This window comes from Carassius auratus, chromosome 1 (assembly GCF_003368295.1).
Source record: "Carassius auratus strain Wakin chromosome 1, ASM336829v1, whole genome shotgun sequence".
NCBI lineage: Eukaryota > Metazoa > Chordata > Actinopteri > Cypriniformes > Cyprinidae > Carassius > Carassius auratus.
The window spans coordinates 29,307,248-29,318,265 of NC_039243.1; the positions used below are offsets into that span (position 1 = coordinate 29,307,248).

Sequence of the window (11,018 nt, forward strand, 5' to 3'; positions counted from 1 at the left end):
ATGTTAAAACGTCAGCCTCCAGAGGAGGGCAGCAGCAGTCTCACAGCATGAGAAAATGTCTTAAAATCAACAGCAAAAGTTGTGGCTCCTGCTATTTATTTGCACCTTCTATTTATAGATGAGCTATGTGAAATATACTATCTTCATCTATCACTTTAATGCACTACCAGATTCATAAGTGCCATAAGTACCACCTCTAATAAAGAGATGGAGAGGAAGGAGAGTGAGAAAAAGAAAGGGATAGTTATTGAGCGACTGAGAGGAGAGGGGGAAAACGATCTAATGCATCTAATGCAGCTCAAGTTAAGCACATTATACACACACACACACACATGAGAAAGACAGACATGAAGAGTGAACCTAGGAGTGAATGAAAATATATGGAGAGAGAGGGAATGAAAGGAAAAGATTGAAAGAAAGAAACAGAGAAAGAGAGAGAGAGAGACAGAAAGAGTGAGAGAGAAAACAGACAGAGGAAGAGGGACAGATGAGGTATGTATGTATTTTTAGTGGATTACATCGTCATTGTCAGAAAGAGTTGGATGCATCTGTGAGCAGCTTTAAATAATGCAGCAGTGTATGCACTATAAAACACACACGCACTCTAACGCGCTAAATCCGCAGAGGTTTTATGGTCATATACAGTATTCATGTGTGCGGTGTTTGCTGTGAGGCTTGACGGAAGCTGGTCAGAGAGCTACTTCAGGACCAACTGTGTGAGAACACAGGAAGAGGGAAACAGGGTTTGGGGAACACAGAGAGGCGTTTGTACTTGTGCATGTAAAAAGGGAAGCAGTCTAAAGCGTCAAAGAGTGGCTCTGTTCCAAATCCTAGTGAGCTGTTTACTGAGGCTACATTTTAAGACATCTTCATATGTGATGGCTTTTCGCAAATTAGGCAGCATGACTGTGCTCCTTCTGATATTCCTATTTTAGACCAAATTGTAAATGCATGTAAGCCTCCACAGTGAAAACTACTAAAAAGTCATGGAAATGTTGACTATAAGCAACACAGTACATACAACATACAGTAATATTTTGAAATATATTTAAACATATTTTTAAATGTAATTTATTCTTGTGATGCAAAGCTAAATTTTCAGCATCATTACTCTGCATCATTACTCTTCAGTGTCACATGATCATTACAGTCATGGGGTGCTTATCTCATATCTTACTTTTATAAATGTTGAAGTAAATATAAAAGAGAGACATGATAGAAAAAAAATCATCACAAAGACATATATATAAACAAAAATTGCATATAAAAATAAAGTTGCATATATATATATATATATATATATATATAGTTGACATAAATGGTTGACATATATTATTAACATACTGTATGTATGTGAATTATATATGGTCTTATATGTTAACACATAAGGCAATATCACTCATAGGGCAATACTGGGTTTCTTAAAAAAAAAAATAATAATAAACTTCTGAACATCAGTATATATTTAGGTGACTGGCTTTCTCTCCCATGCTCCCACCCAAAGTTTTGTGAACAGCTATGAAATTCTGTGTAAATGGCACCTACAAGTGCATTTCAATGGCAAAGTTATCGGTTTGACTTACCAATGGCAGTTTGTTCAGACAATTAGACATTTTAGCTTTACAACTGGATCATTTTATTTGAGTAAAGTTTATTTTATTTGTTGTTAGCTTAGCAACATGCTACCTATCTAAATATATAAAACAATTGTTGCTCGAGTCACATTTGTTTGTCACAAGCTGCTGCTGTCTATGCAATATAAAGTGTTCAAAAAAACACTTATGAACTGGCATGCTATTTAGCTGGGCTCACTGGGTTTTGGACAGAGGCAGTGTGTGTGAATGTGTGTGAATGCAAAAAACTTACATGTGCTAATGTGAGTTTAAACAGAGTCTCTCGCTGGGTGAAAGAAGGACAGACTCCACAGGACTCTCCTGAAAGATTAACAACTCATTAAACACACACACACAATTTTTCAGTCTAGTTTGGAAACAGCTGATTCAGGTATTCTACCACCAATGCTCTCAGATCAAGAGACATCTGTCTGAATATGAGGGTCTTACTGTGAGTGTGTCACTTTAGTAAGATGAAATGAAATTATGTCTACTATTAGATTGTTTGTACTCTGCCTGACAGAAAATGGTCGCATATTCAGTATATACATTACTGTTCAAAAGTATGAGTCAGTAAGATTTTATTTTATTTTATTTTTGTTTTATTTATATTATATTTATATATATATATATATATATATATATATATATATATATATATATATATATATATATATATATATATATATATATATATATATATATATATATATTCAGCAAGAGCCAAGGAAACATGTAACTGAAAAAAATAAACTGTAAAGAAATGTACAAAATCCACTAGCAAATAAATAATAATAATAATAATAACAATGTTATTCAGCATTTGAGAATGTTCCACTGAGCATCTGGCGTTTGGTACAGATTTGTTTACATTTGATTAGTGACCTAGAAATAATACAGAAAACATGTCATTTTAGGCAAAAAAAAGAGAGAAACATTTCGCTGTAGTCTCAGGGTTTTGGAATCCCACTGTATGCTGTATCATTTGCAAACATTTGGATTGGCTCAATTTTTTATATAGACCATAAATGCGAGAGACCACGCTCAAGTGTGAGATTGCTGTGACAGAAGGGTTGTTTTTTGGATTTAAAGGAGAAAAAGGGTGAGAATGCAGTAAGAACATGTGGTCACTAGGTTGTGCTGTTCACTTTCTTTCACCGACCAACAGTATTGATCACAGACTGGTTGTGAAATTACCTGAAAAATGTACAGAAATTCAGCACTGCTTATTTATTAATTATTATGTTTGTGCAATACATGTTTTATAGGGTCTGATACCCAAAGTGTGCATGCTCATATGTGTTCCTGAGTCAGACAGTATATAGACTGAAGAGGCTAAAACAGTCAGCCCCAGTGTATGTGTGTGTGTGTGTGTTTGGGTGGGTGGGATTGAGAAAGAGAGAGAGAGAGAGACCAAAAGGGTTTAATGAGAAAGAGAGAAGACATTTCACCCCCCCACCGAATGGAGGTTTTATTGATCTCAGTGGACATCAGTGCCTTCCAGCATGGCCTTGTACAGAAAGGCACATTAAAAAATCTAAACAGTGTCAGAGTGTTGAATATGAGATAAGACAAGCCTTAACTACTGTCTATTTAATACAAAAAAAGATGCAAAAGTGGCCTTTTTGAATACCACCATTTTCATGCAGGCCCAGGAGGAATCTGCAAAATTTTCACATCTTCTGTGATGAATTTACGAAATTAAAAACTCAGTAAAATGTGAAGCTGAGCTGCCAGAACTACACATCTATCACTCATAGATGAAAGAATGATCAAATTGCACAAAATATTTAATAAAGTAAGTGGTGGCATAAGTGTAGACGGCCATTCCAGTCTTGAGTAGATTCAGTTTGTGGTGGTCCATCTATCTTAGAATTAAAAGGGTTTCTGGTGCAGTAAATTTAAAGATTGATCTCTGCCATGTGCTGCATTTCAGTTATCACCTCTCATTCTCACTCTTGTCACCCTGCTTGTTAGTTTTTCCAAGCTGTAAAAATACCAGTATGAAGATCTCACTTACCTCTGTGTTCTATTTGAGTCGATCTGAAAAACAGACAGAGAGAAAGAGAGAGAGAAAAAAGAGAGTGAGATGAATACAGTCATCCAAAAACACAGCATTACACCAACACTTCATTATCATGCAACTGTTTTCCATACAAAAGATCAAAAATGCAGTCTCCATGAACTGTGGCAATATCAGATGCTCTGTCATAGTCGATGTAACACAGTGATTCCCACCCAGGGCCATGCATACCCAAGAGAATACGTGGAAAGATCTAGATTTTGCTTTGGTAAACCTCTAAAACTGAAACTAGGGTTTTTAATAAAATATATTAGGGCAAAAAAAATGATTAAAATAATGTGAAACTAATTTGCAAATAATATTTTCAGTTATTATTATTTTTTAAAAGACATGCTTGTGTCAGTTTGGTCAATATGTGCATGTTCAAAGTATTTTATTTATTTATTTATTTTTAACAAAAGAAAAAAGAAAGTAACATATTTTTATTCATTAGCAATGCATTAAATTGTTTCAAATGATAAATTCTGTTCTTTTGAACTTTATATTCATTAAAATAAATTAGCAATGTTTTCACAAATATATTAAGAAGCACATCTGCTTTCTACATTGATAATAATAAGAAAAGTTTATTGAGCAGCAAATCAGCTTATTAGAATGATTTCTCAAAGATCATATGACACTGAAGACTGGAGTAATTATGCATTGCATATGGATTAAAAAAAAATAATAATTACACTTTTTTAAGATAATAACACAAATTAAAAGGGACACATTTTGAGTTTGGTGTCTTTAAAGTAAACACTACAGAACTGATACGGGTAGGTAAAACCATTCAGGGACCAACTGGCTGACAGGTCAAGGGGTCACGTCAAGTTAATGCACTAACTACCACACACTGTAAAAAAGGCATGCATATGTTTGAGTGAAAATGGAGCACGTCACGACTGTGACCAGGCCTCTCAATCCTGTCAATCCTGATCTCAGATAGAGATGATTTTTTTCCTCCGTTTCTATCTTCTTTTTAGACTCATCTTCTCTCTCACAATCGTACACACACTTTCACACTCACATTTTGAGAGAGTTGTTTGACTGTGTGCCTAATGATAATAGATGAGGTGTCAGGATGAAGGTGAGAGACACTAAGTCATCCTCATAGCATGAGGGAGACACAGCTCATTTTCTCTCATTTTCACTTCGCCTAAATCTAGAGGCACTAAAATTGGAGAATAGCACCTATAGAGTTTATTTTCCAACACACTGTTTTCCATTTTATTTTACTCTTACTTTGAAATAATGTGGCCGTCTGTGACTGAGTTATGGAAGGGAGAGCCTTTTCAGTACACATTAGAGCAGCGGGAAGAAGTCAGCACTTTACACAAGTCTTGTGAGAAAATGTCAAAATATGACAGGGCTGAACAGAAATAGAAAAACTGCTTATGCAAGCCTCTTGTCTCTCAGAGAATCACCAGAATAAAGTGACCTCCTGTTCTCAAGAGAAATCATATACGTTCACAGACATGAAGACTCCCAAACTAACATAAAGCATAATGCATAAACATTATTTAATGTCATTCAGTTCAATTGTTGTTACATTTTTACAATTATGGGTAAAAATTGCATTTTGGTGATTATATGTCATTAAACTGTATAATATTTGTGTAGTAATTTGTAGTTGCAGCAATATAATATTAAACAAAAGTGTTACCGAAATAACTTTAACAATAAAAATCCATAACGTAGTAATAATATATATTAGCTAATACGTATTTTCTTTTCGCATATTAAATTAATTAATTCGTTGTAGGCTACATTTTTAATAAACGTAAAATGCCATGCATTTTCTATTTTAATTATATATATATTGTACTGTATTTCAAGGTATCTTACAGTTTTACAGTATCCCATTATCCCTGATAATATTTGGACTTTTTTTTTCTTTTCTTTTTTTTTTTACAGTGTGGTTTGTAATAGCCCGCAGTCATTGCAAGTTTTTAAGAAAACCAACAAACTTCAAGACTTTTAATGAGTTCATCCTGTCCTAAAATGTTCTAGAGAGCTAACAACTCTAATAAATAATTCAATTTAACAGCGGCCTGCACATAGTGACGTGTTCTGTGAGAGCACTATGAAATCCTGGACATTTCTAAATTGACCTAGCAATAGTTTGTCTTTCACTGAATTTCCCAGCCCTCTCTCTCTCTCACACACACACACACACTCACTTGACCAAAGAACCGGTCACCTCGCTCTATTGTGAAGCCGCGCGAGCTCTTACCGAATACTCCAGGTACAGTCGCGGTGCGAGGAGATCCCGGTGGAGATCCGTCTCTCTATCCGCCCGAGTGAGAGTTCAAGATCTGGTAACTCCGACAGAAGACGAGTGCAGTCTGGACGGTTCTCAAAAACCCGACGTGTCCACGCGCATAACCCGATAGAAGTGAAGAGCTTTAGAAGAGTGTTGCAGAAGTGCTCGCATCCTGCTTTTAAAAATACTCTCCAGACGCAGGTGCGCTTCGGGCTCGCGCACAGCCAGAAGATTCAGAGCGCAAGTTGATCTCAACACAACACATATCTGATGAAGAACAAAGATATGCAGGATGCAGCCACTACACACACATGCGCGCGCGCGTAAATTGGGTGACGATTTACGATAGATTTTTTTTTTTCACAGAAAATTTCAATAGCCTATAAACTGTATTTTAGCAGGATATCCGCTTATATTATGTGCGAGATGTAACAAGGTACACAACTTTAACACAACTTCATGATAATACAAGCCCGAAGGGGAGCTCAGCAATAGAAATCTCATCATCATTCATTAACTCATCAAAAGACAGCGTACGCTTGCATACACACACACACACACACACACACACACACACACACTGTGCATCTATTCCAGGACATCACATGGCTTAATTAGATGAAGTTTGATCTCATTAACAACACAACAATGCTTTAACAGCATACATATTCATGTATTTTCCATGAGCATCATTGTGCAGATGATTTTCAGAGTATGTGTTCATGTTAAAATAAAAACTAGGTCGTATAGCCCACCCAGAGCTTCCTGTGCTCATGGGGGCTGTGTACAGAAAATACACACAAACACATCAAATACTCAATTACACAACATGCCAACCAATGACCTAATACAAGCCTTCATCCTATCTTCGTCTCTTGTTCTCACATTCTGGCTGCCTAAATTATTATGTAAGAAACAGATGATTAGAGAAGGTGAATAATAAGCTGGCCCAGACAGAATCTGTTCAGCTTTTTTCACACTTTCTGCAGTTTTTTTGAGGGGAAATCTGCAAAATGGAAATATAATAATATTTAAAATATGATATATTACATAAAAGGAGCTGAGAGTACTGTACTCTTTTACTGGAAACCGGAAGCATATATATTATGTTTCCTTTATGATATAATACTATAATATTATGTTATATTTTTTATTATAAATATCTCCCGAAATATTTAATAAATGAAAGGGCAGGAGAATATGCAAATATTTGTGAATGATGGCATGCCTAAAAATATTTATTGCTTGACATGCATTTGTGTTTAAAGAGATAGCTCACATAATAATAATAATAATAATAATAATAATAATAATAAAACCTTCATTCAATCATTTGCTCACCTACATTTCACTAAATTTGTAATGTTACCAAACATCACTTATCAGAAATGTTCTGAATGTATTTAGAAAAATTGTCATACATTTTGGGACCAGATTTTTTTTTTTTTCCTACACTACTGTATGTTTGGGATCTGTATTTTTATGCTTTTAATACCTTTAATTTCACCATATATTGAAATAACAGTACATGTAAAAAGTTTGGAATAATTACTATTTTTAATGCATTTGAAAGAAGTATCTTACACACACCAAGGCTGCAATTTTTTAATGGGAAATACAGTAAAAATAGCAATATTGTGAAATATTATTACAATTTAAAATAAATAAAAAGCATGATTAAATTAGCTAAAATATTTAAAAATGAAAGGCAAGAGAATACGCAGATGCTTGTGGATGATTGCAAAAGTACAAATATTTATTGTTGCAAATTTATTTGTTTTTTAAAGCATAGTTCACCTTAAAATAAAAATGAACACAAACTCTATCATCATTTACTCACCTACATGTCATTCTAAATCTGTATGGCTATTCTTATATTTTGTCCATAAAAAGAAAGTTATCGGGTTCAAAACAACACTGAACTCTGGCTTTCACTGTATGGACAAAATTGACATTTTTCTAAATATTCTGCTACACAGAAGACGGAAAGTCATGACATGACATCAAGATGAGTAAATGATGACATCATTTAAATTTTTTGGTGTACTATCCCTTTAACACCTTTGACCTCACCTTCAGAGGTCGAGTGTACACCTTCATTAAGGTCAGGAAACACAAACACACACATACACACACACACACACACACACACACACTTGCAACTCAGCACCTTGCTCTATTAGGTGACAGGTCACAGAAGTGCAGCCATAATTCTTTATGTATCTATCCCCTGAGAGGGTTTATGTGTGTGTCAGCCACTATGTTAATGAATATATTAAAAACACTCAAGAGTAAAAGACCAGCCTAAAAAGTAAATATAAGATTGTGCATGCAAGAATAATTAAGAAGAAACACCTTTCTTTTCACTTCTTGTCTCACTTTGTCTGAGTGTTAGATATGGAGACAATATGCGTGAAGGAGAATGTGTGTAGATGTGTGTACAGTATGTGTGAGAGAGCACTTATGTGTGAGTATGTGTGGTTGTGTGTGTGTGTGTTTCTCATCACCATACAGCTGAGACTGCAGGTGGTAGATCTTTCAGTGAAAGACTGTCTCACTTCTCACAAGAATCACTGCCAGATAACACACACAGGAACCACTGTTTATCACATACACATATACACACCACTGCAAATGAAGAAATAATCAAACCTAATCACAAAACACGCTGGACACATCAAACATCTATCGCTCATAATTATCTAAATAACAATAAAATATGCATTAAATAATGCTATAAACATCACTGGTTACATAAGTACATAATTAAAAACAATGAAACATGAATTATGGGATGCGATATTGATCATTAAAAAAATTCAACCTATCTTGGGTGTTTAATGATTTTGCCCTTCAGAGAGGCAGTGTGCAGATTAATTATGGTCTGAAAACACACACACACACACACACACACACACACAAACACACACACACACACTTCTCAATGCACTGGATAATTTCATTGCATTTTGTTCCTGTCTTACATCCAATTGTCACTAGCACATCATTACTTCTTTAGCGCTCTCTCTCTTGTTTTCTTCTTTCGCACAGTCTCAGTTTCATGTTCCTCCGTCGTCTTTGTCTCATATTCTCCTCCTTCACACTGTTAAAACAGTAGAGGGACCATTAGACGTAAAGCAGAGTCCCAGAAACAGCTTTGATCATCTGTTCATTAAATCACATGGGAATACCATGGAAAAGGAGACAGATATGGGGATGGGCGTTGGAGCATTTTCAAGAGGATACACCAAATTAGTAAAATAAGACTGTGAAGTCAGATTTTGCACCCAGAAAAATCCATAAAAAAAACAAAACAATAAATTTTACCACATAAATGCATACTCTTACTATTTTCAATATTCAATAAAAAATTACTCACATACTTTGGGACCACTTTTATTTTTATTTTTTTTTAATTGGGCCTTGTAACCTACTTGTGTTATTATATAGGACAAAGCCAGTGTCTACCACTTATAATACTGCAATAGTTTGCCCTTCTGTCCTCTCAGATGAAATTACATTCACCATATCCCCCTTTTTCTAGATCCAATTGGGGCTTTTTTTCAATCTGGCATTGGAAAATGAATGATTGAAACACATATCATATTTTCTTGTAGCAATCCACATGGTCTGTAATGACATCCTGCCACAAGCCTGTCATTCTAGGCACAACTGCTGCTTGGCCAAGGAACCAGATTCAGGTGTCATATTGATGAAATTGTGTGACCACATCCAAATGGCGGCATGTAAACACCTGCTCCTGTGTTTTGTACAATATATGACATGACCAAACCACAGCACAGGCCGACACAGATACACATTTGTTTATTTTTATGTGTTAATACTACATGTTATATATACACTTTTTTTTTTTTTTAAACGTATCTTGTATACCAAGACTGCATTAATTTGATAAAAAATACAGTAACATCAGTAATATCATGAAATATTAATACAATTTAAAATATCTGTTAATATATTAATGTATACAGTATTATACAGTATATATATATATATATATATATATATATATATATATATATATACTGTATGTTAATATATTTGAAAATGTTATTTATTCCTGTACTATTAAAGCTGAATCATTACTCCAGTGTCACTTGATCCATCAGAGCTCATAAAAAAATAAAATACTTAAAAAATATATATTAAAATAGAAAACAGTTATTTGAAATTGTAATAGTATTTTACAATATTAGTGTTTATAGGCTCATTTTAATTTAAAAAATCCAGCCATGCATGGTGAGCATAAGACTTAAAAAGTAAAATCAGAATTATTTCAAACTTTTTACCAGTTATGTACTTTCAATATATAGTCAAATTAAGTGTCAGGCTGTTTTCATTAAAAAAACTATTTGGTATGTTGATCAACAACGCTTTTCTTCCGGGAACAGTTAGCTGCCCCCTACAATGTAAGATTTCAGGTTAAACAATCCTTGTGGGGGGCGTTTGGACCCCAACAATGTAGGCGAAATGTGACCTACACCTACAAAGAGCAGAGAACCTGCTGTCACGCTCAGGACAATCATTCTTTCTAACACTATAAACTTCAGTCAGTTATTCACTATAACATTCATCCATCTCACATACTCACGTACACACTCAAATCCATTAAGACTCAGGAAGCTGGGAAAGCTGGCATTAAAGTTATGAGTCATTAAAGTAAATCTGAGACACATCAGACCTTAAGACATCACTGGAAAATGTAATAATGTTATACACTCAAGTGCAGCTCTGGTGTAGAAACACACACACACACACACACACACACACACAGGTTTTTTGACTGGTAGGTAGATGCTCTTACACCCTGGAGGCAGCCTGACCCAATTCTGCCTCAAAGAAGATGCAGTAAGGAATCTTTTCCCCTCTCTTTCCTACCCTTTCTCTTTCCTTCTGCTTCTCGTTCTCGCAGCACATTATGCATGCAATAGTGACAGTTTAAAACAATAATATTAAATATAAAGAAACAGACGTGTTGGTGTGAGAAAGTGTGTAAATTATGAAGAGCAAAGTGGGAGGTGTGAGAGGGGGGACAGGCTGATGTAAGGTTTAAGGT

At 34.8% G+C, this 11,018-nt stretch overlaps 1 protein-coding gene across 6 annotated transcripts in view; it reads right to left on the reverse strand.

Annotated features, from left to right (window-relative positions):
• Positions 1 to 6,221, reverse strand: part of LOC113106515 (receptor-type tyrosine-protein phosphatase S-like) — a 67,450-nt gene extending 61,229 nt beyond the window's left edge. For 4 of the 6 annotated variants that reach the window (XM_026268566.1, XM_026268549.1, XM_026268557.1 and 1 more), the window contains exons 1-3: positions 5,912 to 6,221; positions 3,634 to 3,656; positions 1,867 to 1,934 (exon numbers count right to left, since the gene is read on the reverse strand). The gene's annotated coding sequence lies outside the window, so the exon portion shown is untranslated. The remainder of the gene's footprint in view (positions 1 to 1,866; positions 1,935 to 3,633; positions 3,657 to 5,911) is intronic. The other 2 variants (XM_026268588.1, XM_026268577.1) reach the window with 1 other exon arrangement.
• Between the last annotated feature and the right edge of the window lie 4,797 nt (positions 6,222 to 11,018).